Source organism: Diceros bicornis, chromosome 33 (genome assembly GCF_020826845.1).
Source record: "Diceros bicornis minor isolate mBicDic1 chromosome 33, mDicBic1.mat.cur, whole genome shotgun sequence".
Taxonomy (NCBI): Eukaryota; Metazoa; Chordata; class Mammalia; order Perissodactyla; family Rhinocerotidae; genus Diceros; species Diceros bicornis.
Window position 1 is genome coordinate 18,804,352 of NC_080772.1, and position 27,467 is coordinate 18,831,818.

Below are 27,467 nucleotides of genomic sequence, written 5' to 3' on the forward strand. Positions count from 1 at the left end.
GGAGGGGAAGGGGAACAAGTGTAAAGACCTCAGTTTTAAGCACGCCTCAATCACTGCCTGGCTGTGTGATCTTCAGGAAGTCCTTTTATGGCTCTGGCTCTCACTTTCACATCTATAGGATGAAGAGGCTGGATCACTAATACTCTTTCCAGTTCTAACACTCCACATTTCTAGAATCTGATACTACAGAGCCTTTACTGCCTCATTGGAAAAAGGTAACTTCTCCTACAAGGACCTATAGTCATAATTTTCTGAAGGTTTTCAGGTGGCTCTAACTCATATTTCTAATCATCAACTCATCACGAATAATCTAACATCACCCTTATTGAGACCGTCTGCAATTAAACTGAAAAACGAGGTGCCTCCATAATCCCGGGAAATCCTCTGACCCTAAAAGAGTCGTTATTTCACTCCAAACTGAAATTGTTTCATGATATGCAACCAAAGGCCCAAAAGGATAGCTTTCTTTCTTTTTTAGTTTAAATTTGGGCACTCAACTCTCCAGGGATGTTCCATAATAAAAAAGTAAATATATCGCAACTTCTGCCTTTCTCATCATTTATTATGAAAGACATTTGTGGGAAAGCAGGCTCACATTACTTAGGAATCCATGCAGACCTGCTGGTAATTCTCACTAGGAGGTAGGAGCACAGTCTGAGAGGCCCCCGTCTTATCGCAAGTGGAACAATGTGGCTGCCACCACAAGGACTGAAGACACAGGCGGGCGCTACGCGACAGGATTCCTCGGCAGCAGCAATCGTGTTTCATGCAAACAACCTGAGAAACAAGAGAAAAGAAAACACAAAAAATGTAATTTGCTACATTTTTCAACAATGCCATTTATTTAAAAAATAAGGGTTATGTGCTTCAAGGCACTGTGCTCTAGTGTGGGATCTGAACATGGAAAAACTCAGCCCCTGTCCTCAAGGAGCTTACAATCAAACAGGGGAGATGGCAAATGAAAGCGGAAGGCAGCAAGAGATAAGTACCTCAAATCAGAAGAAGCTGAGTTCAGAGAGGAAAGAGATCCCATCGCCCTGGGTGATCAGTGGTGGCTGCACCAGATAGGGGAAGAGGCAGGGCTTTGGCAGGAGGTGGGTGTGCAGCATCCGCCCTCCAGGTCGTCTGGGCCACCTCCCTCTCACCCTGCACTCTCATTTACTTAATTTTTTCCCTGACAGCACTTAACACCCTCTGAATTTCCTTCCTTCCTTCCTTCCTCTCCTTCTTTCACTTGTTTATTGTGTGTCTCCCCCACTAGAATGCAAGCCCCATAAGAGCATGATTTTGCCTTGTTCTCTTCAGTGCCTAGAACAGTGTCTGGCACGGAATAGGTACTCGATAAATGTGTGAAGGCAGGAAGGCAAGGCAGGCATGCAGGAAATAAGGAAAGGAATGAGGCAGGGAGGGAAGACACAATCCACAGAAATGGATTCATCACCCTACTCACCTTTACCTTCCATCCTATTGAGATTTTAAAGTTTGAAGTGGATTACTGTCACTGAGAAATCTGCCCTGAGGCCTTCAGCTCACCTAAATCTTAACCTGGCCCTAAATGCTTTTACACTTCTGTGTCTGGCCACTCCCTACCACACATCCCACCAAACTACACAATCACTGGCACATGCTGTGCCTTTGTTCCTGCTGTTCCCTGTGCCTGGAACCATCATCCCTTGGTACACCTTCCTCTGCCAGATAAACTCCATTCACTCTCCATACCACAATGTAGCAATTTAAAAATATCTAACAAAATGTTAAATACGCAATCCCTTTGACGCATCAGTCCACTTCTGTAAATATATCCTTGGGGTTTTCTCACACAGGGCAAATGTTACCTCTTCTGGGAAGTTCTGTCTCCACCCTGAAGCAGGGCCACTGGCTCCTCTGTGTTCCAATAGCACACAGAGCATCCTTTTCACATATTTATCCCACAGTGCGTAGCTATTTGTTTACACGGTATTCTCCTCATATTAAACCTGAGCTCCTCATGAAACTTACATTTTTGTGGGTAGACAGACAAAAATGTAAGAGAGAGCAAATAAATACATAAATACATACTTTCAGATAAGAGCTGAAAACAAAAAAGGATAATGCAATCTCCAAAGAAAGAATGAGACTCTCCCCTTTTTAATTTATTGTGCACTTACTGTATGTGTATCACGGTTGACATGTTTTAAAAATCTAAATTCTCCTCTGATTGTCAGTACTATGCACTTTGATAACCCATGGTATGTTGCCAGCATCTAGGTCCTGTCTGCCCAAATACGCTGTAAGATTATAACAGGCAGAATCCATATCCTGTACACCTTTTGCCTGCCCGCACGTCACCTAGCACAGGTCACACAGCAGGATTTCAATTAGTACCTGATTGATGGGTCATAAAAGTAACTTAAAGTACAGGTACTACTGACAAGTTTGAAGCATCATCTATGAATAAAAAGATCAAACACATGGAGAGAGATGAATCCAAAAATGGAAAATGCTCGCTATTAACTTTAACAGAGATCTATGCCTAGCCTCTAACCAGTTCAGACAAAAAAAACTCTGAGACTGTAGACCAGTATAACTCTAAAATGTAATCTGAATTTATTGTCTTTAAAGTATATTTGTGACTTATAAGAATCTTTATTTTGAAGGAGTATAGAAACCTATAGGAAGTGAATCATTTATAGCCTCTGATTTCTATACCCTCTATTTTCTGTTTTATTGCAGCCCCGTAAGAGAATAATCACTATCTTAGAAGAAGTATATTTTTAAAAGAAAACAAAAATGCTTATTTAGAAATTCCTTTCTAATGCCAGTGAAAATTGTAGGAAATTTATATTACTAAATGAGTAGGATTTGGGGTATCTCGTGCAATAACAAATCTAATAGCTATTCCAAGAGAAAAATTATTTTCTCATTCTTAACCTATAATATTAATACAAAAACATGCAGTAATATAATCTAGCTATTGTTTTTTAATTATTTTCTTATTTTATTTTTTATTTTTCTGATTGGGCAATGTATTCAATAAAGAGACAGGAAATTCTTTTCAGAAAAAATAGGAAGGCAAAGAGAGGCTCTATATTGTTTGCTCATTTAAGATGGGAATGTTTCTTACATAAGGAAAAAAGAGTAGATGTGAGCTAGTTTTCAAAGGAAAAATATCACAGTGACTGAAATGTTTACTTTTTGTTGTTACCCTCACGAAATCCATAGGGCTGTTTCGTTCTTTAAAAATGAGGTGTCAAAATCGTTAAGATGACAATTTTCTCCAAATTAAACTAGAGATTCAATACAATGCCAACCGTGATCCCACAAGAATTTTTTGTGGAAATTGACAAGCTTATTCTAAAGTGTATATGGAAATGCAAAGGACTTAGGAGATCCAAGACCTTCTTGAGAAGAAGGAGGAGAAGGAAGAGAATCACACAAACAGGTAATAAAAGTGAATAGGCAAGTCACAGACTGGGAAAAATTATCACAAAACATATATATGGAATATTATTGCACATCTACCAGACAGGCAAAATTTTCAAAAATCTGACATTAATGAATGTTTTCAAGAATGTGGCTCATTGGGAATTCTCATACAATGCTGGTAAAAGTATAAATTTCCAACTACAGTTGATTCTCATTATTTGCAGTAGTTGCTTTCTATAAAGTTGCCACAAACACTGAATTAGCAAATATTGAACCATTGCTCCTGGGGGAAATCAAGGGTCAGTTTCCTGCAAATCTCTAGTCACAATGTTTTTGTCAACTAATTAATATATAACCTTGTTTTATGTGTGTTTCTGTTCAAACACACCTTATTTAACATATATTGTTGACTCATTAACATTGAACTCATGGCCAACAGCATTATAACTCATGCCTGAAGGAAACATCTAACACACATATTTTCTCTAAGGCACATCACAGCCTTTTTGTGCTTAGGAACACTAGACAGCACTTCAGCACTGCACTGGCGGGTCATTTTACACAGTGAAATCAACAAAATGCACAAAAATATGAAAAATGTGGCACTAATAGACTCGTAAGGGACACTTGTTTATAGAAAGAGAGCTGAAACAAGAAGGCAGAGTGTTGCCTTATTCAGCCTCAGCTGGGAATGTGCACATTAGCAACTCAAATTTTTTGCCACTCTGTGCATGTCTGCAGTTAACCATGATAGCGGCCTGAGTATTGATTTTGGAGTTACAAATAAGTTCTATCAAGTAGGAGAGATCACAAACACAGAATCTGCAAATAATGAGGATAGACTGGAAAAGTGGAATTTATAGTAATCATTATAAGTAAATTCGATGATGAGCACATGCTGTGACCCAGAAATTCCCTCCTGTGTGTAAACCCTATAGAAATTCTTGTACATGTTTTGCAGAAGGCACATACAGGTTTGTTTGCAATACTTCATTCATAATAGCTCCAAACTGGAAGCAACCTAAATATCCACCCTCGGTAGAATGGATAAACACATTGTAGAATATTTACACAATTGGAATACAATATAGCAACAAACATTTTAAAACTACAACTGCATGCAACAATACGAATGAATTTCACTAAACATAGTGTAGAATGAAAGAATACCCACTGTATGATCCCATTTTATAAAACATTATAAAGTTTTTAATACTTTATTTTTTGTTGAAAATAAAAACACATGGTAATACTATAAAGAAAAGCAAAGGAATTATTACAATCATCATTTAAAATGTGCACATTGGTTTTCATACACTTTTCTATGTGTATGGTACACTTTACAATAAAAAGAAAAATTAAATGTTTTGAAAAAGAGTAAGAATGCTCCCCAAGCAAAATTGCTATATGAAAAGGAGAAGGTGAGGGCAAGCAAGACCTACTTGCAGGGAAGCTTTTTAGCCTTTCCCAATGTTAAAAAGATTATCATCTTTTAAGAGCATATATTGATTCAGTAGCCTTTTCTTAATATTATACTTGAGTTGGAGGGCTTTTTTTATCTCGTAATTAAGAAGAAAAATTGTAATGAATACAGTGTCTTTATACCCATCCATGAAATGGAAGTAACCAAATAAGATTATATTGGTCAATGCAATGACTAATCCTGAGTCTTTTGGTTTAAACTAGCATGTGGGAATCACAGCAGTCATTAAGTTAGCCAAAGCCATATGTCTCAGCCACAAAAGTTAATGCATGAAATTGCATCTGGTAGAAGTATCTAGAACCTTCTATCTAGAAGTATATCTAGTAAGTATACTAGTATACTATCTAGTAAGTATACTAGTGAGAACTCTAAGCATCTTGGAAAACAAATATAAAAAGTTTAACTGTCTGCACAACATCAAAGCCACAAAGTATACAACAAAATCATCCCCCCAGTAACCAACTTTTCTATAGGATAGGTAACTTCTTTTTTGATCATGATATTCAGGGGAGAGAACTTTCATCTATTAATCCAGAGTCCATCTCTTGCCCTATACAGACGAGTGCCTTTCAACTAATCATTAACTTCTCTGGCCTCTAGTTTTTTCATCTTTAATACATAGGGTACAGGCCAGCCAATCTCTAAACTGCTTTCCAGTGCTAAGATTCTCTGAAACCTAGAGTGAAATGTTTTTAAAGAATTCTTCACCCTAACTCCAACTTGCAAATATATCTGCATTTAAATGATAATCACCTGACAACCAAAGGAAATAATAGAATCAAAAGGCAATCAGAATCTCAAAGGAATTATTATAATTATAATCATAATGTAATATAGTATTTTCTTACATAAAATGACTTTAAATGGAGGTTGTCATCAATATATCCCTCAACATGTAAATTAAGTACCCAGACCCCAGGGAACCAAAATGGGGACATGATTAAGTTGAAAGAAAACCACACATTTGATAGCACAATCACTTTACAAAGTTTCTGAAGGTCCGTTTTCCAAACTGCTCCTCACTGCCCCTTCTGATGTTCGCAGAATAACTCATTCGGCTTTGAGAAGCGCAGGTTGACATTTGTAATAGGTGTTCAGGTTATAATGTGTTGCTAAATGTGAAGAAATAAAATCAATGACCTTTGATTTAAATAGATCCATGAGCATATCCAATTGCTTCTTCTGCCTGCTACAATCGTTACTGATTACAAGATTTTCACCTTATCCCTAAAGCATTTAGCAGAGTGACTAGTCAGGAGCCTTGAACAGCCCAATGGTTAACTCATCTCTTCCCTATTAGCACAGGCCTATGGGTCCTGGCCTTCAATACTGGGTCTGGGTGAAGATCTAATGATTTTGAAGTGCAATATCTGTCCTCCACTGCCAGTTCAAATAGCAAGTATGGAAAAACTGATTTTTTTAAGGGCCTGCGTGGAGACTGATGTTAAATCGTCTTTGTTGTTTTATAAGCTGTTAAAATTGAGGATCAAATGATCTTACGAACACTTTGGACTTGCTGAAATCATCTCTCTCCAAATTTGAAATTCATCATCACACTAAGCCCTACTCTCTCCCAGAAATTAACTACCCTAAAAGAGTTTCTTTACTAAGAGGAAAAAAGATACACTAGACAGAACTTCCTCATCTTCCATTGTAAGAATGATGCTGGCTAACATCCAGCGAGTGCTTACAATGCCAGACACTGTTAAATGTTTTACATGTATTATCTCTTTTAAAACTCATAACAAGTCTAAATGGCTAAAACTGTCATGATCTTCACTTTGCAGATAAGGACACTGAAGAACTGAAAGATTAAGTAGTTTGCCCAGGATTACATAGTAAGTAAGTGTTGAGTCTGGGACTTGAACCATGGCATCCAGACACTGTGCCACACTGCACAGCTTTTCAAAACATCTGTATACATTAAGTCACATTCTTCCTTCCAGTCCTGTATCATAGTAAACACCATTTGGGTTACCTTCTCAGCCCCAGTAACTCTCTTTCTCTGAGAATTGCCTTCACACACACACACACACACACACACACACACACACACACTCACAAGGGAGGAATCCTGCAGACGCTACCTACTATGTGACTCTGCCCTTTTGGTCATAGCTGATTGGATCATGAGTGGACACCTGACCAAAGCCAGGCCAATCAGAATCTCTCTCTCAAGAATTTAAACTGAGACCCATAGTGCAGAAGCATTGAGAGCTGCCATGTTAACAGCTAAGTTCTCTAGTGGTCAAGTTGCTGAGGTTCACAGAGCTGCCCTGCTTAGCCCCTTCCTGCTTACTGGTTATCCAGGTTTTCCTAGAATTCCATGAGGTTTCTTCTCCTGAATCTAGGTTCCACAAGAGTGACAACTAAGACATAACTATTTATTCATTCAACAAACTTTTCCAGCATCTCTATGTGACAGGCACATAGCTGGAAACTTAGTGGGTGGAGCCAGACATTAAAACAACTAACCACACAAATAAATATACAGTTACCATTTGTGAAAAGTGCCACAGCGGAAAAGTATGGGTGTTCTTAGAGCAGGAATTACTTTTGTCATAAATGAGATCATGTATGTAAAGCACTTAGCATCGGGCTTAGCTCCTATTAGGTTTTCAGTGTGTGTATATTCTTTGGCCAAATTTTCTCTAAATAATAATTCTGGTACACGTCTTCCTCGTTGAGGCCCATATCCTGCCAAACTGTTCTAATTGGCTGCTAATTTACTCCATGCCTTTAGTTTCTGCTGCCAAATTATTATTCCCAAAATATCACTTTTATTATGCAGCCTATTTGTATCCTGTGCCAAAGAATTTGGATTCTTTCCTGTAAGCCAGCCATGAAGTCTCAGATGGGAGAGATGGAGGTAAGCAGGATTGCTGGTCACCTGCCCCCTCTTACTCCAAAGGAAAATTAAAGGTGCTGCTACCATGGGGGGAAACAAGGAATGTATGCCAGGCAGGCCACTATAACACTCATTATTTTCATTGAGTTAAATAAGTAGTTCAGTAATCCAAGCGGCCCAGATAAGTTTTGACTAATAAGGGAGGGGGGAGGGAAGGAGAGAGTAGCTTTGAGGTAAGCCCTTCATTCTTTAGCACTGGAGAGTGCTTTGATCACTCAGAGCAAACTTCTAGGGAGATGCTCAGCTCAATAAACAAGTTCAACTGTCTGCTCTGTCTTCTTCCCCAGAGCTCCAGTGGATATCTGCATGTTGGAGGCATTCTCTTTGGGGAGGTTCAACCCCACCAGGTGCTACTCTGCCATCTATTCTCTCCTCCTCCTTCTTCTTCTTCTCTTTCGTCTCCCATTCTAAAGCATTTTATGACATTTAATGTGGCTACACAAGATAACAATAAATTGCACAAGGACCTTGCTGGTTTACAATAGGAATGATAGCTGCAGGAAATAAAGTTTATTCCTGGAAAGAGCAATTAAGGCATAAGAGCTTTATTTTATGAATCATACCACCCTGTGTGGAAGCAAAGTGCACCATATGAAAAAATCATTACTGTTCATAAAGCCAAATCCAAGCCCACCCCTGAAGGAGCAGTGAGTTTGATGGAACACATTCCTCTCTCCAGGGAAACACCACAATACCCATTAAATGGCAACTTTGAAATGACCTAGGACTTTGGAAAACTGCTTATAAACTAGCACTTAAATGTAAAATTCCTTGACTGTCAGCTGGTTTCTCCCTCCAATTTTTAAATATAAGTTAAAAGAGATCCTTATGGAGAGTTCAACAGATAGGGCAAAATTAAAGAAACATTTTCTACCTCAGTAGTGGCCTGTCAACTCAATCAGTTCAATATGTGTTGAGCACCTCCCACTCTGAGTCCAGAAACCTCTACTTTTCTCCTTCTCCCCAACCTGAATTCTGGCAGAGACAGAGGGCACTTGTCCATGGTGTCAGTGGGTTTGGATACCACCTACCTGGCTGCTCTCCTTCCCGTCACTGACCCTTACATTCTAGCATCCCTTTCTCAGGAGGACAAATGGAAAGGAGCTGATTTAGAGATTCTCAAAGATATTTTTTGGTTGATGATAATTTTAAAAGCCATTGTGCAAATTTTTACCCATCCTTAAAGTCCTGGGGGCCTGACAGAATAGAGTGGAAACACTTTAGAAAGCATGAATGCTATTCTGAGTGGACTTCAGAATAACGCTCTATCTTTAAAACTGAGGGAAGGACCATTCACTCAACAAACACTTATTGAGCCAGGAACTTGCCTTGGACCTAAGTATTGAAAGAGTAACACCACACAGTGTTTGCCCTAAGGGAACTCATAGTCTAGTAGAAAGACAACTACTTTAAATATTTTCAGGAACAACACAGGTTTATGCAATATTGAAAAGTACATTTGCTGTTTTGATGCCCAGCATCCATTCCTCCTTCTGATATTAGCACCCGATTTTGCCTCCTACATTAGATTCAGTCTGGGTGGAATAATTCAGTCATGAAATCCTGTCCAAGACCCAAGCTAGGTCAACTGGACACCAATCACTGAGAATTATGTACAAAGTGCTATGGAAATACAGGGAAGGATTCATAACTCTGCCAGGAAAGATCAGGGAAGGCTTCTGGAAGTAAGTGATGCTAGATTTGAGTCATGATAGCCAATTAAGAGTTAGAAAAACAGGGTCAAAAAGACATTCTAGGAGCATCATGAGCAAAAGAAAAAAAAAAAAAACAGCACATTTGGAGACCAGCCAGTGACCAGGTATGACTAGGGTAGAAGTTGAACACGTGTGTTTATTTTATTACAGTAAAAAAGTTTGAAAACAATATCGGATGTTCAGGCCTCATCCCACACCTATTGAATCAGAATCTTTGGGACTGGGACCAGGCATTGGTCTTTTATACAAGTTCCACAGATAATTCTAATTGCAGCTAGAAAACCAGCACTCCAAGCAATAAAAGGCAAACACGATAGACATCGTGTCACTCATAGTCCTACCTCCAGGTGCACCCAGAGACCCACCTAAGCAGAGCAGTGGCCCTGTGGCAGGAAGGTCCTGAGGCTCCTTAGGCCCCTGAGCTCTCATTCTCATTCCCAAAGCACATTCCCCAAAATTCTGGGGCCCACTCAAAGCAGCCAGTCCCAAGGGAGGCCTATGGCTTGGACACTTCCCTTCCAGCTGCCTCGGAACTCTGTAGAGCCTTGAGAGGCTCCTCCTTCCAGAAGGGAGGGTCTATAGTGAACAGTACATGATCTGAGAATACAGGAGGAAGGGATGGATGATGGGAAGAAGAGGGAAGGAGTCTCAGACAGGAATAGATGGAGAGACTTACACCCCAAGAGGGGAAGTGTCTTGCTCAAGGTCACATCACTAGTAAGTGGCAGAGCCAGGATTTGAGCCCATGTTGTCTGGCTCCAGAGTCTGCCCTCTTAATCTCTATATGAAGAAGTCCCTCTTTGGGAACTTTCATCTCATTGATGAACTTGAGCACCTGAGGAGGACAGCAGCCATCAGTGAAATGAATAGCCCGTTAGGTTGGGAACATCCAGTACTAACTCCACACCTGTGGACATCAGTTGGGTCAGGAACGTCAGACAGTCCATCTGGCCCATTAGTCAGGGCTCGGTTCCCAGAGAAGAGGATCCTCCTTGATCCTAGCATTGATTGTGGACAGCATTTTGTTTTCCACCAAAACCGAGGCTGGAGAAAGACAGCTCAGGCAACCAGGGCACCAGGGAGGCAGGGGGAGGCCGAGCTGAGTGCACAAGGCTGAGGAGTGGGGAGGAGATGGGCTTTCCTCCCAGGGGAGGTGCTGGGGTTTAAGAGCATGGCCCCTGGAAACAGCCACCTGGGCTCCACCCCTTACCAGTTAGGTGACCTCCTTGAGCCTCAGTTTCCTTATTTGTAAAATGGGGGAGTGTAAATTGAGGGCCAGCCCCATGGCTTAGTGGTTAAGTGCCCGCGCTCCACTGCTGGCGGCCCGGGTTCGGATCCCGGGCGCGCACCGACGCACCGCTTCTCCGGCCATGATGAGGCCACGTCCCACATACAGCAACTAGAAGGATGTGCAGCTATGACATACAACTATCTACTGGGGCTTTGGGGGAATAAATAAACAAATAAATAAATAAAGGTGGAAAGGAGAAGTCTACCTTAAAAAAAAAAAAAACTAGAGCCCTTGATGTAGGGCTACTATGAGGACTAAAGAAGCCAGGGCTTGGAAAGCAATGGTTGGGTGCCTGGTACCCGAAAAGTGTTCAAACAGCATTAGTGACGATGAGGATTCTAAGATTATGGAGTTCTCAGTGTTCCAGTTTGGGCAGCTCTAGGGTGCAGACACACTCTTGGCAAATATTTATATAAAGCTGTGCCAATGTGAAAGGTTAGAGACCCCTGCCCACCCCACAGGAGCCTGATGAGACCTGCTGCCCCAGGACCTGCATTTCTCCTTCACCACCTGCATTGCACTCATCATTCGTTTTTCAGTTCCTGTCTTCCTACATAGACTGTGGTGCCCAGCAGGGCACAGACCTCTTCTCGTAACTTTAAACGCCCAGCACACTGCTTGGTCCCTTATAGGTACTCAATAAATATTTGTTGAACGAATCAACAAATGAATAAAATAAAAATTCATTAACTACTCGAAAAATAAGATAAATTAAAAAACATAAATCTCAGCCCTATTGCCCAAAATAAACAATATAATTTAAGAATTCAGTCTGCTCTTGTCTCCTCCTTATAGCTGTCATCATCTTTTCTATCTCCTGGGATTTCTTCTTTCCTTCAATAAATATTTATTGAGAACGTATTTTGTCTAGGTGCTGGGATACAGCAGTAAATTAGGAAAAAAAAAAAAAAAAAAAACTCTGCTCTCACAGAGGTATACTCCAGTGTGAGAAGCAGACAGTGAAAAAGGAAAACAATAAATAAATATAATTTCAGATAACAAGTGCTATGAAGGAAATAATCAGGGTATTGAAATATAAAATTTCTGGGTTGAGCAAGCCTGGTAAACCAGCAAAAAGAATCTATCTGGAGCCACACTGACTTTAAGTGGTCAGGGCTTTCCTTCCCCCCTGGGCCTAAGACAACCCTCTCCGAAGGACACTGGGCAATTAGGAGGCACAGGATTCTGATACAACACGTGCTCAACCCAGGAAGTGCTCTTTGTCTTTACCAGGAATCCATGCAGGCTGGGGAAGCTCCTTCTACCCCCTTAGGCAGCACAAGCAGGGATCTGTTAAAGCTACAAGGGCACCAGGTAATCCAAGCAGACCAAAATAGTACCACAAAGACTCTGAAAATTAAATTGTCATTGAAACCACAGCCTACAAAAGTAGGCCAGGACTTGCATGCTAAACCTAAACAGGGTGACTGCCTGATAAAATAAAATATTAAATAAGATCCAGAGTCTCCTGATATAAAAGCAAAGATATCCAGGATACAATCAAAATTACTCATCATACCAAGAAACAAGAAAAATCACAACTTGAATGAGAAAATCAACTGACACCAACACCTAGATGAATCAGATGTTGGAATTATCTGACAAGGATTTTAAAGCAGCCATCATAAATATGCTTTAACAAGCAATTAAAAATGCTCTTGAAAGAAATGAAAAAATATAAAATCTCAGCAAAGAAAATGAAGTTATAAGAAAGAACCAAATGGCACTTATAGAACTGGCAAATACAATAACTAAAATTTTAAAATCTGACTGGATGGATTCAATAGCAAAGTGGAGATAACAGGATAGAATCAGTGAACGTAAGAACAGATCAATAAAATTTACCCAATATGAACAACAGAGAAAAAATAGGCTAAAAAAAATTTAAAAACTAGTCTCAGGGACTTGTGAGATAACAACAAAAGATCCAACACTGGTATCATTGGAGTCTTAGAAGAGGACAGAGAATGGCTGAAAGAGTATTCCAAGAAATAATAGGTAAAAACTTCCCAAATTTGGTACTTAAAAGTCTAGTTGCCATAAAGTCACAGCTTCAAAAGCTGAGTTCATCCTAAACAAGATGAACCCAAAGAAATCTATAGTAAGACACATCACAATTAAACTTGTGAAAACTGAAGACAAAGAAAAATTTAAAAGCAGCCAGAGAGAAATGACAGTACCCACAGAGAACACCAATTTGAATGACAGATTTCTCGTCTGAAACAATGGAGGCAAGAGGAAGTGGAACATTTTTCAAGTGCTGAAAAAGAAAAAGAACTATCAACTATGAATTTTATATCCAGCAGAACAATCCTGGAATAAAGGGGAAATACAGACACTCTCAGATGAAAGAAAACTAAAAGAATTTGTTGCTGGCAGAACGACCCTTAAAGAATGGCTAAAGAAGGTTCTTCAAATAGAAAGGAAACGATAAAAGAAGGAAACTTGTAGCATCAGGAAGGAAAAAAGAACAACAGAAAGAGAAAAATACGGGCAAATAGAATAAACTATCCTTCTCTTCATGAGTTTTCTAAATTATATTTGATAGTTGAAACAAAAATGATAACACTATCTGATACTCAAGACAATGATATTGAAAAGTGGAAAAAGTAAAGAGACCTAAATGGAAGTAAGCTTTCCAAATTTCACTCAAAGTGGTAAAATGCTGATACTATTAGGCTGTGATGTCACATCCACATATTGAAATAATCAGTGCAACTACTTTGAAAATGATACACACAAAAACATTATAAACTGACAAGTTTATCACTTTAACAAATCACTGAGCCTAGTTCTAAGAGTCACAATGTTTTATAGCTAATACCTGACTGTTAATTTACGAAAAATATACTAATGGCAAAATGTTTGTATGTTTGACTCAAACCAGAAATTGTATTATAGTCTATTGACAGAATATAAATTACAAAATGGCCCACTTGATACTTTTCTCTTGAGATGTGTTTAAGAGGATTTTCTTTATCTCATATTTTATGATTTTATGACACACACTTTTTTTTTGGTAATATATATGAAAGTACCATACATACAACAGACAAGAAAACAGACAAAGAAAGTACATGAAATAAAATTCAAAAAAAATCTTTGTCCCTTTATTGGAATAAAATTAACCACTGAGGTTAAAAAATAAATTTCTGGCTCAGGGAGCATTCTTTCCTTCCTTCCTTCCTTCCTTCCTCCCTCCCTCCCTCCCTCCCTCCCTCCCTCCCTCTCTCCCTTCCTTCCTTTCTTCCCTCCTTCACTCCACCCTCCCTCCCTTCCTTTCTTTCTTTCTTTATAGGTAATATTGGTTTATAACATTATTTAATTTAAATGAGTGTCAATTTGTGAACTTTCTAAGTGACTTTAGATTCTCAATCAGGAGCAATTTTGCTCCCCAATGGACATTTGACAATGCCTGGACACATTTAGATTATTATGAGTGGGAAGTGGGTGCTACTAGCATCTAGTGGGTAGAGGCCAGGGATACTGTTAAATATCTTACATTGTACAGGACAGTCCACCACCACAAAGAATTATCTAGTCTAAAATGTCACCTGCCTTAGATTGATGACTACAATTTCTTTTTTTTTTTGAAGAGATCAGCCCTGTGCTAACATCCGCCAATCCTCCTCTTTTTTTTTGCTGAGGAAGACGGCCCTGGGCTAACCTCCATGCCCATCTTCCTCCACTTTATATGGGACGCCACCACAGCATGGCTTGCCAAGCAGTGCGTCGGTGCGCACCCGGGATCCGAACCAGCGAACCCCGGGCCCCCGCAGCGGAGCGCGCGCACTTAACCGCTTGCGCCACTGGGCCGGCGCCTACAATTTCTATCCCAAGGGACTTCCGAGACCTCTGTCTCCCAACCCTGTGTCTAATCCTAATTTCTCCTTGAAAAGTCACCTTAGTCTTTTCCTAGAAGATCAAAAATACTGCAGGTAGTCATTCTCAAAGGATGCTCCATGTGTTATTATGACAAAATTGTTCTGTGGTCAAACACGTTTCATAAATGTTTGGTCAAACAGAGATATATAGCTTCCTTTTATACAAGACTTCTTTGAACCTGGCTAGATCAATGGCAATGGCTAAGGACACAGGTCAGAGTGGAAATGAGCACCAAGTATTATAGCAAGAGCTCTTTAATGAGTACCACAGGAGACAGACAAAGAGACTGGAGTCTAGCAATTCTACTAAGAGAGACTGGAACCAAATATCACTGTTATTACTCACACCCACTGATTATCTTCATCCAGGCTCCTAGCTAAGGGGAAAGCTAGGGAGACACAAGTAACAGTGGTACCAGGAGCAATAAATACCTAAGCAGGAATTTAAATCCAGTATTAGTTTCCTAGGTCTGCCATAACAAAGTACCACAAACTGGGTGGCTTACACAACAGAAATGTATTGTCTCACAGTTCTGGAAGCTAGAAGTTCAAGACCAAGGTTTTGGTAGGGTTGGTTCCTTCTGAGGGCTGTGAGGGAAGGATCTGATCCAGGCCTCTCTAACTGGCTTATCTATGGCTGTTTTCTCCTGTATCTCCTTATAGGGTGATCCTTCTATGTATGTCTATCTCTGTGTCCAAATTTCTCTTTTTTTAAGGACACTAGTCATATTCAATGAGGGCCCACTCTATTACCTCTGTAAAGATCCTACCTCCGAATAAGATCACATTCTGAAGTACTGAAGGTTAAGACTTCAATATATCTTTTTTGGGGGAACACAATTCAATTCATTACACAAAGCTGGTCCAAATTCTTTGTTTTGGCCAATGGTTGTAGTTTCTTGGCTTAAAATTCTCTCACAAGGGCTGTTAGTGAGTAGTGAGATGGACACATTTGATTTAATGCCTTCTTATGCATGAGCTAATTCACATTGAAACTGACAAAAGCTAAACAGTAGGAGGGAGAACAGAAGAGAAACCACATGTTGAATAATTGGGGGCTAATTATGGACATTTGTGCTTTCCAACGTAAATGAACTAAGCTATCACAAATATGTCAGCTTTTACCGTCAGACTTACTGTGACAACAGTTTAGACAAAGGGCAGTTGTTCTTCCCACTGTCAGAAACAATCTCAAAGTCTGTCAAACCCCGGACACGAAGTTCAGATCTGTGGAAAGCCCACCTGTGGTGGCCCCTTCAAACCTGTCCTATCTCCTACATCTGCTGCCATTTATTCACATTAAATGGCATTGCAAATTGTAGCAATTATGTGGATCCTGACCTGAAAGTCGTCAGTGCTCATGCACCCCCTTGACAGACATTGTATTCCCCTAGAGAACAGGCTGCATCTCATTAGGAAGTTTCTCTTGGAAACTATTCACTGGCAGGTGTGGACAGCCGATAAATGAGTCACTGAAGTTGGCCTGCTCTGGAGTTTGACTGGGAGCCATAATCCAGAGAGAAGTCATTCCATATCAGCTGTCACTGATAATCACATGGTACCAAACGTCTGCACATTCTCACTCCTCCATTCTATATTTTTTATTTTATTTAAAAACATTTACAATGCCCTTACTAAGTGCCAGGGACACAAAAACGCTATGAGGTAGATACAACTTCTACTCCCATTTTATAGTTGGGTAAACCGGAAGGCACTGAGCAGTTAAAAAACTTACCCGAGGTCACACAGCCAGTAAATGGAAGAACCCACATTTGACCCAGGCAGCCTGGCTTCAGAATTCATGTATTAACCATTCAGCTCTGCTGTCTCTATACTGGCTTTGAGAGCCAAGGTGGGAGGTTTCCAAAGTTACATGACAGAATTTGTTTAGACACGATTATTGAGGCAACCCTTGAGTGTTCCACCCTAAGTTCTAAATATATGGACACTGCTCAGAGCACCCCTATGAGACAGGTACTATTTCTAGTCCCATTTCACAGTCTGGTAAACTGAAGGACACAAGGAGGTTAAATACCCAAGGTCACTTATAACGTATCCCAAAAATAGTGCTAGATGCTGAAGATATAACTATGAACAAGGTAACCATGGTTCCTGCCCTAACTGAGCTTACACTACAGACAAGGACACAAATAAGTAAATAGGCAATTGCAACACATTGTGGTAAGGGCCAAGGTCAAGTTCTGTGTGCTGTGTGAGCACGTGGAGGCAGCCCTCCCTTGGGATGTTGAAAAGACTTCCTTGGGGACGGATGATTTGGCTTAAACCTAACGACTGAGTTAGACAGGCACAGAGGTAGAGAAAAGGGGGAAATTGTTTCAAGAGAGGAAACTGCACTTGTAAAATCAGGAAGCAAGACAAAGAGCATAGTTCATTCTAGGAGTTGAAGAAAATTTAGTATGGTTTGGTGTATAGAATGCAAGGAAAGGGAGTGGCAAGAGATGAAGTGGGAAAATAACATTACACCCTAAGAGCAATGAGGACCTGCTGAGTTTTAGAAGGTAGAGTAGCATGATCAGATCTACATTTCAGAAAGACAAGGCTGCAGAGCATGGATTGGTAGGAGGAAAACTAGAGGCTGAGAGATACTGTAACCACAGGCCCATTTAAAGCCAGTTCAAACAGACCCCATCTCTTATCAACAAAGTGATTAAGAATTGATTTCAGAAAATTGGCAAAGTCACATAGACAGAGCATGCACAGAAGAAGAAATCTTGACCTGAAATGATCATGGAACCAAAGGACTGGGACACGACCAGAACTTACAAGTCAAACTCTTATCAGAAGCGAGGGGTCCATCATTCAGGAAGATCAAGTGTTAAAAATTCCTTCCCCACCTTACCATAAATGTTTAGAACCTCATCATAAATGTTTAGAACATTATCATAAATGTTTAGAAACTTACCGTAAATTCTTGAAGCCCACCAATCAAAACCTGTCCCACCAGCATGTCCACATGCCAGTCTGTTCTCCCTAACCTCTTAAATTTTGCCCCAAATCCTGAGTCAGGGAGGCAGGGCACACACCCCCTGTCTCTCTGCAGATCAATCTCTCAGAATAAAGCTGATCTCTTTTCCCAAAGGCTGATGCCATAATAAATTGGCTTGTTTATGCGCATGGGCAAAAGAATCCCAATTTTGCGTAGTAACAATACCTTTCCCCATTCTGGGAGTCACTGCAATAAACCCAGCTTAATATTACGGTGGTCAGAATTGAACCTGGTGATTGATTGTCTGTAAGAGGTGTGTAGTATAATAAGAAATATATTTGGTCTTTGTCCCCATTCCTGTCACAGAGCTCCTAAAACCCTTGGAATTTCCTGAGAGATAAGAGTGTCTTTTGTTATTCATAAGGAGCTGCTTTTGAGCACAAGTGATTTAGGCTAATGTGACTTTGGGTGGGGCCCCTAGATAGCCTCAGGATGGGGCTGGTCACCAGAAAGACCAAATAATTAGAGGATTAGAACTTTCAGCTCCACCCACCAACCTCTGGAAAGGGGGAGGGAGGAGCTGGAGCTCTATAAAAACTCTTAAACAATAAAGTTTGATGAGTTTCTGGGTTAGTGAAACATAGAGGTGCTGGAAGGGTGGTGTCAATGGGAACCCCAATTTATAGCCAGTCAGTCAGAAGTACAGGTGACAACCTGGACTTGAGATTGGCATCTGAAGTGGGGACAGCCTTGTGGGACTAAGCTCTTAACCTGTGGAATATGATGCCATCTCCAGATAGATAGTGTCAGAATTGAGTTAAATCTGTAGGACACCCAGTTAGCATCCACTGAGAATTGGAGAATTGCTTGGTGTGGGAAAAACTCCCACATATCTGGCGTCACTAGTTTTGAGAGTAGAGGAGAAAAACAGAGTTGAAAAGAGAGATGTCCAGCATAACTACTAAATCTCTGATTTGTACAATTAGATAAATAATGGTGCCATTTGCTGGATGAAGAACACTACAGGAGAAATAAGTTGAAGGACAGCAGTAAAAATGGGTTCCATTTTGGACATGTTTGATGTCAAGAGCTTGTAAGACCTCCAAAAGGCAAATGGATAGATGGATCTGAAGCTAGAGAGAAATCTGGACATAGATAAAGCTTTTAAAATTACCAGAAAATAGATTAATATAGAATCCAAGAGAATAGACGATTTGAGCAGGGAGAGTGAATCAAGGAAAAGAGAAGGGAGTCTCATGTGATATCACCATTCAAGGGCTAGCCAAGAAGAGGAGCCTAAGAACAGACTTCTTGAGAAGGATCATTCACAGAAGTAGAAAGGAGCTCAGGCAAGTGGGTATCATGGGACCCAAAGGAAGGCTTTGCACACAATTTTGTGCTCTAGACAGGTCAATTAAGACAACTACTGGGAAGTATGCATCTGCTTACGCCATATCGAAAAAACAAAATGTTTCTGAGGGTTGTTGAGGAAGACAAAAGAGAGGCATCCAAAGAGAAACGAAAAGCTCAAGCAATCATTTCTCACCCTTCTCTATTCTGAGCCTGGCTGGTAACTAGACGGATAAACCACTCATGATCTTGGGGTGCCACTTGCAGCAAAAGAACAGCATTTTCTCATTTTCTATCTTTGGGTTCTTTCTCTGTCAGATGTCTGGGGAAACCACAATATAGTCAGAGACTGAGTTAGAATTGTGAAGAAGAAAATTTGACTTAAGGATCCTTATCTTCTACTCCTTGCCAACAATCTAGTGTCCTACACTTTCCCATTCCAACTCCCAAGACACCATGGGATAGTTCCCATAGCTGTGTGGGCTGCAGCCAGCGTTAAAACTTTTCTCTATATTCTTCCCTCCCTCCACCCCTAAATCAAACACGTCTTCCCTACTTCCCTCTTCTTTAGAGCCCCTGTGGGCATGAGATAAACCGCCCAGAGGCATTGTAACATAATGAAAAAAATCTATTGAATTCAGAATCAGAAAACCTGGGCTGGATTCCCAGTTTTACCACTTATCAGAACTGTATGACATCTGGCAAGTCATTTTTCCATTAATCTTTCTGAGCCTCAAAATATCTACCTCTCAAAGGTATACAGAGTAGACTGAAAGAATGTAAGTAGAAACTCTTTTTTGACGTAGTATAGTGTCATATGTTGATGTTCCAACTATATCTCATAGAATTCTTGGAACTACAGTTTGTCTAGCATGTCCGATTTTCTTTGGTATTTGGTGAAATAATGGACTTCTCTTCATACGTTTCTGTGAGAATGTTATTTCTGAAACTCTGTGCGAGGAAACAAACACCTCATTTCTGGGTGGGCTGAGTTCTGGTGTGTTTAAGTCAAAGAGGTGTGATGAGACCCAAAGGAGGAATTTCCTGTTACTTCTTGTTTTAGCAGCACCTCATAGAAACAGCAAACACCTAGCATTAAAACAGTGCTTTACATTTCCAAAGCATTTTCACACATATGATTTGAAATTACCCCAGGGTAGCCATTCCGAAGTGTGATATCACAACAGATTGAAGGCAGAAGCAGATATGGAAAATGAACTGTCTTCTATTAAGCCAAACATAAAAGAAATTGGCAAAAATGTAAAACAATGTGACTCTTCTCACAAATTTTTTTTTGTCTTGGAAAATATAGTTAGTTTTCATTAAAATGTGTTAATTACATTACTATGTAATGGGTTTTTTAAATGAATTAATGTGTAATTGTTTTAACTTCTAATATGCAAAATATCAATAGATACAACCCATATCAACCAAAGCTGGGAGACTCAATAAGTTTTAAGAGTGTAACAGGGTCCTGAAACAAAAAAGTTTGAAGACTGCTGCCCTAGTGTGATGCCCAGTGAAATGAAATTTTACATATTTTTTATTAAAAGAATTGCCATTTGGAAATTGCTAACTGTTGTTTGGTTTCTGATGATAGCAACATGGGGTTGCCTTGAAGCCGTCATTTTTCCTAGACAAGTCACCAAAGTGCCCTTGAGTCACCCAACAGACATGTTTGCTGGCATTAGGGCCCAACTCCCTCACCCCACCCCTACCCCACTGGCAGACTAAGCTTAAATACTGCCCAAGACGGGTGGGTAAATTTGCGTAAGAAGCCAAGGGGCTTTGGGGGGCCAAGAGGAAGAAAATGAGAATCCCACCTCCTTTTCTTCCTCCTTCAAAGTTACCACAACTGTCACCTGACCTGTGTTGGGAGGCAGATGAGTTCAACAATACTCCTCAGAATCACCCTGAGGTCAGGGGTCAGGCAGTCAAAAGGGATCTCACAAGGCCTTGGAGACAGCTAACCCCAGAGAAGTGCCTGTTGATCCATGAACAGACTGGTAAGTCCATTTCACTAAAGAAGTTACCATTGAGAACCTGGGCCTGCTTGGGCATGGGACACCCATGGGTGAGGGAAGCATTCCCCTTCCCCATCCTGCCCCAGCTCTGCCAGAGGAGCAGTGGCAGTGGCAGGGAGCTTTGTATTTAGCAACCTCGATACCACTGTGCTTTCTGAGTCATAGCCCCTGAATGAGCCTACTGGATGCCCAGGTCAGAGTAGTGATGACACCAAGGGGTGGGAGCAGCAGCAGCAACAGGCAGAACAGTGCTCGTAGGTCACTGACCACTTTCCTCCTGCAAGGCAATACTAACCAATGCGGACCTCCTGGATTAAGTCCCTGGGGTCCATGGACTGACCACAGAAGGGCCCCCTCCCACCCTCACCTCAGACCCAGGACCTCTGGCTAAAAAGGCAGGTGAGGGCTCAGAGGGTAGCAGTTTGAAAAACCACTATGGAGTGACATTGTTTGCACTCTAAACTGATGAAGCCAGACACCCGTTTCAGTTTCATCCCTGTGGTAGGCAGAATAACGGTCCCCCAAAGATGGTCACGTCCTAATCCCTGGAACCTGTGAATATGGTACCTTAGACAGCAAAGGGACTTTGCAGATGTGATTAACGTTAAAGACTTTGAACTCGGGAAATTCTCCTGGATTATCCAGGCAGGCCCAATCTAATCACATGAATCTTTATAAGCAGAGAACCAGGTTTCCTGCCGTGGTCAGAGATAGATGGGATGACAGAAGAAGGTGCAAAGAGAGGCCATACGAAGAAGGCTCTATAAGACCATTGCTGGCTCTGAACACAGAGAAAGGTGAGCCCATGGCCAAGGACACCGGAAAAGGTAAGGAAACAGATCTTCCCCTAGAGCCTTCAGAACTGAACTCAGTTCTACCGAGACCTTGATTTTAGCCCAGAGGAGACCCACGTTAGAACTTCTAACCTCCAGAACTGTAAGATAATACATTTGTGTCATAATACAATTACTAATCAGTGCCTTGGTCAAAGGGAATTCCTAAACTCTCTCATTAAAACATATGAAAATTAATAAACAGAAATCTCATTTAAAATGGAGTCAGGAAGCCAAAAGGGGGAGCTCCCATGCAGTACCACTTGAAGTCAATCACAAGAAAGATAGTTAATTACAGACCCCAAAAGAAAGAAGTCAACAGGAAAGAATCGTGAATTACTGGAGGAAACGTACATTGCATCCCAAACAGGAATGACCACCCCATCCACTCAGCCAACGAGAAACTATCACCATTCTAAACTCTTGCTTTTCTCCAATGGACTTTTGTTCAAAACAACCCCTCCCAATTTCCTCCTTTTTCCATATAAAATAACGTTCCTCTCCTTTGGTTGTTGGATTTGTCTATGGTCCCCCATAGGCTGTACTTCCCAAATTGCAATTCTTTGACTATTCCCAAATAAACTTGTTTCACTGGTGAAATAACTGAATGTTTCATTTTTGAGGTTGACAGAACTAGCTTGAGAATTATGTGTGGAAACAGGTGGAAGAGACTAGATGAGCACAGAGTGAACTAATACCTCTGGAGAAGCTGAATCTGGGGATCCCAGCAGCAGCAGACATTGCAGGAGACGTGGAGAGTCCTATGGTAGGCCACCCCCAGACTCGGGAGCAAGCGACCGTGATGACTCCTTGAAGGACTGGGATTACTGAAATCTGCTGCATACCATCTCAGGTCTTCATTAATTTTTGAAGTTACCTTAGGAATCATCTGGTCCTTGCATCTGCCAATGCATAATTCTTCTCCATCAAATGCCAAAAGTTCTTTTTGTGATATTGTGAGCATTTTATTTGCAGGTGGAGGTCTTGCTATCAGCTTCCCGCAGGGTCCAGGGAAGGTGTTCTCTCATATTTCTGGGCAAAGGCTTGAGTTGGAAGGGGTCGAGGCAGTACCGCATCGTGGTTAAGAGCTCAGGCTCTGGAGTCAGACTGCCTGGGCTTGAAAACTCACCACTTACCAGTTGCTTGACCTTGGGCACTTCCCTCATTCACCTCCCTGTGCCTCAGTTCCCTCAGCTGTAAAGTGGGGAACAACCATAGTACTTCCTCATGGAGTCCTCGTGAAGATTTAATGAAATTATGCATATAAAGTATCCGACACATAATAAGTGTTTTTATTATGATACAGCCTGGGTGAGTCCTTCAAGGGACCCAAGGGTTACATTTACTTTATTACAAACCAGACAAATGGACTTATGGAAAGATTCATCCACATGCTCATGCCTGTCCCATCAGTGCAACTGACAAAAGCAAGTCACGGCTGCCAGCCAAATTCAAGTTGGATCATGTCTGTTCCCAAGAGCAGAAAAGTTATCCTAAACTCAAATAATAATACTTAACCCTTATTGGGCATTGGCCATGTGCCAGGCACTGTTCTAAGCCATTTAATCTTCAAAATAACCCTATACCGTGGTACTATAACTCTCCCATCTTAACAGATGAGTAAAGCAAGGAACAGAGAGGTTAAGTAATTTTCCTAAGATCACACAGCTAGGAAATAGTGGAGTCAGATGTGCACCCAGTCAGCCAGTCACGTCTTCTCTGAGGTCTGTTAAATTAATTAAACAAGGAGGCCATTAGACAGAGGTGGTTCTAATGCTGTGGCAGCCTACTTAACCAAACCAAAATCTAAACCCGTAAATACCTCGAGGTTATAAAATCAAAACCTAAGGACAACCAATCATAAACAGCCAGCTAGGCCTTAAGCTATAACTAATCAATAATTTCCTTACCTTGCTTCCACCTTCTCTCTATCAAAATCTCTCCCAAAGCTCCTGTTGGAGGAGCGCTCCTAACCACTTCTGGTTTGTCATTGCCTGCTTAGAATCAATTTTTGCTCACATAAATGTTTTAATATGCCTCAGTTTGTCTTTTAACAGGTCATGCCATGCCTTTAACCACTATGACATACTATCTTTAAAGCAAGGCGTGATATGAAATATAAATCGTGATAAATCCCACCTCATAAGTGCTGACCCCCTCACCAAGAAATAGGCAAGTTTTCATTGATTATTAATGACTTAAAGGAGCCAATCTTTTCAAAGGGCCAAAGGTTTCTTGGTAACTTTTTCAACACCATAGAGTGGCACAGGCTTAGCTGATCTCACTTAACCACTTCTGCTGGGTGTTGTGCAGCATTTGATTTTTTTGAACAAAGCTAATACACCTTTTAGTATTTTTTCAGAAGGAACTTTTTGGATGAGTTATTCTGCTTGGCCCTATATGGCCAGGGCATTGTGCAAAGAAGGAAGTGGTCTGGGACATTATGGAAAGGAAATATTAATCTAGGCATAGACCTAGGACTTGAAAATATCCATTTATCCCTTTATTCTTTGAGTTTCTCCCTAGGCATTCTGCTAACACTTTTCCTTGCTGGGTAATTGGTTATTTTGCTTTTCAATGGCTGCCCCAGTGACCCAGCTAAGTTGTTGGTTGGTCTCATCCCTAAACCGTTACATTCTACTTTGCACTTTCCCTAGGTTGATCTCAAGAGGCTGTTTAAATGTTAATTACACTCCTGTGAAGGAGGATCCCTCTGAGACCAGAAAAGAGTCATTTGGGCGTAAATGAAAGAAAATGTCATGGCATGGGAAATTTGAGCCTCCTGTTCCCTGCCGGGGGCTGTAGTTGTCCCAGTGAATGTTTTGTTTGGTCCTGCCTGGGATTTCTCTTTTAGTCCTTCTTGCATTTCCCCCTGCCCATTTGGGTTGAGGCTATAAAATTAAAGTTCTTTATACTTAATTTTCTTCCTTCTTCCCACTCCCCATTCGACCATCTCAGCCAAAGCAACTCCCAAAAACATTCCAAGTAGATCTTAACCAAAACTTGCTACTAAAGCTTCTACCCCAGATGAGGCAGCGTATCTGAGTCAGTAATATAACTGGGAGGTGATTGGTCTTTTGTATCTGAGCCAACCACCTCCCACCTGTATCACAGGTAACATAATTCACAGCACAGGTAAGAAACCGTGAGATTATTTTTTAGATGTACATACTATGGATTTAAAGGTAAAATGATGTGATGTCTATAATTTGTTTTTAAATAATTCTAATTATCTAGTATTTGTCTTCCCTGCTGGATTACAAACTTCACAAGGGAGGAGAATGTGTCTGCTTTATTCTCTACTATATCCCTGGTCCCTAATAGATGCTCAATACATACGTCTTGACTGAGTAAATTAATATACAGGAACCATACAGAGAAAAGCCCAGCATCAAGAGCAGTCAGAGCCCTGCGTGCAGTAATCAGTGGGCCCCCAAGTGAGTGGTGGTTTGGGGTGAAGTGGTCACCAAAAGAAACTGTCCACTTTGAAATTTGTGAGTAGTACTAATCCTGTAATAGATATGTTAAATGGATTTACATAACAAATTCCATAAAATGTTTTCCTGATTTTCCATGGATTTCAATGAAAAAGAAATTCTAGTATAGACGTTATAACAAAAGGCAATGAGACCCTTTCTCTTCTTTTCTGTAAAAGTACAGGTACATTTTCCAATTCATTTTTGCTGCAGCATCCCAAACGAGACTCAAAGCTTGCCAAACTCAAGTGTTGTTAGAACTCAAACAGTTCCAAAACTCAAAGAAAGGCAAGTTTTTAATCACCTCTGGGATGTTCACTTTCAATAAGGATTTTTAAGGCTAAGAAAGAATAAGCCCAAATATAGCTCTAAGATGTTGAGCTACCTACTTTTATAACTCTATTGGTGATAGAATTGTTGTTGCTTTGTCAAATCCTGCTGCAGTTTGACCCTTCTCAGTGGGAACTTGGTGATTAATTAATGCCCTTAATTGCTTTTCCTCCTGCCCTCACAGCTGGTAGGAGAAGTGATGTATATCACAAAGAAACGCTGAACCGCTGAACCGGACTCTAAGGACAGAGAAGAAGCCGGGATGTAGTGCTCCTGGGCTCTGCCTCCTTCCTGCACCGCGGGAGGCTGGGAGTCTGTTCCTTGTGAATGAGATCGGCTCTGCCCAGGCGCACTGAGCAGTCTCTGGGCCCCTCGAAGGAGCGGAGAGCTTCAGCTCCTGACTGACAGGGAAGCCTTCCTAGAGCCCCAGTTTTGGTCCAAGCTTTTCCCATCTGCCGCACAGATCTAGGGGGTGCGAGTTAATGAACCAATGAACTGGGTTTCCTTCCTCGCATCGTTTGCTGAACTGGGTTCCCTTCCCGGCATCGTTTGCTGATAATTAGCTGATGCAAGAGCTCAGGGCTCAAAACGTCACAGAGAACCACCGCTTTTCAGGTGTAGTGAATCAACTGCGAGCGCTCAACAGGAGCTAAGACGATAGGGACGGTGTCCCCACTCAGTGCGTATGATAGAATCTAATCAAATGGAGGAGCGTTTGCGGAGGGGAGAGAGTGATAATGGGCAGTGAACGTGACTTTGATTTAGAAATTGATTTTTATACCATTTCAGATGATTCAGTAACTTTCCAAAAAGACAGACTGAATTTACACAATTAGGTTCCCCAGACTAGTGAAATCCCTTTCTGATAACTTTATTCTTTCGCTTTTAATACTGACTCTTCAGGAGAACTGGTGTGGGTGGGGAGGGTAGAAAGGGATTGGACAGCCTCAAGCAGCAGATTGCCCTGAACTTAAAAAAGGCAAGGATCTAAAAACCTCAAGGAACTCTTGCCAAGAAAACATCTGCAAGATGCACAGGGACTTACTGATTGTAAAATGTATTGAAGGGGATCAGAATATGCCACTTCGGCATAAGGATGATTTTGAGCTGAAGGCAACTGAGAAACAGCAAACACAGGAGGCGCTCTCTGCCCTCCTCCTATCTGACTAAAAACAGGCATGACTTTCCCCTTCCTAAAGGAAATTTCCATTTGTGAAGGTGCCTCATCTCCCATGCCAGGAAGAGGAGAATGACTCTCTGGAGAGGGCACCAAAATGAGTCTGCCTCAACAACCTTATCTGCCGCTAGTTTCCCCCCATACATTTCCTAGTCACCTTCCCACAATTTACCCCCCTAGAAACTCTCCTTTCCTTTGTTTAGTCACTCTTCCACAATTTATCACCCTTTGTTAAAATGTTATATAAGCCCCCAGGTCTAACCACCTCTTTGGGTTTTTCACTCCTATTCTGTGAAGCCCCTGTGCACATAAAAACACTAATATCAATAAAATCTGTATGTCTTTTCTTCCGGTAATCTTTCTTGTGTCAGTTTAATTCATAGGCCTCCAGACTCTGAACCTAAGAGAGTAGAGGAAAAGTTTTTTCCTCTCCTACGATGATGTAAGGGTGTAATTCGATGGTGTAATAAATGTCATTTGTCCTCTTTGGCTTGTCGGGGGAAGAGGGAGAATCTCCCTCTGCCCTTTCCCTTAAGGTTCTTCTGGCTGGCCAAATAATCAACAAGACAGGTTAGCAGGAGAAAATAATACCAAGTTTAATAACATGTATACATGGGAGAAAGCAGGGACACTGCGTTTCTCAA

At 41.0% G+C, this 27,467-nt stretch overlaps 1 long non-coding RNA gene across 1 annotated transcript in view; it reads right to left on the reverse strand.

Moving 5' to 3' along the window:
* Positions 1–554: 554 nt before the first annotated feature.
* Positions 555–27,467, reverse strand: part of LOC131396524 (uncharacterized) — a 98,037-nt gene continuing 71,124 nt past the window's right edge. Inside the window, exon 3 of the long non-coding RNA XR_009216576.1 lies at positions 555–777. This is a non-coding gene — a long non-coding RNA (uncharacterized LOC131396524). The remainder of the gene's footprint in view (positions 778–27,467) is intronic.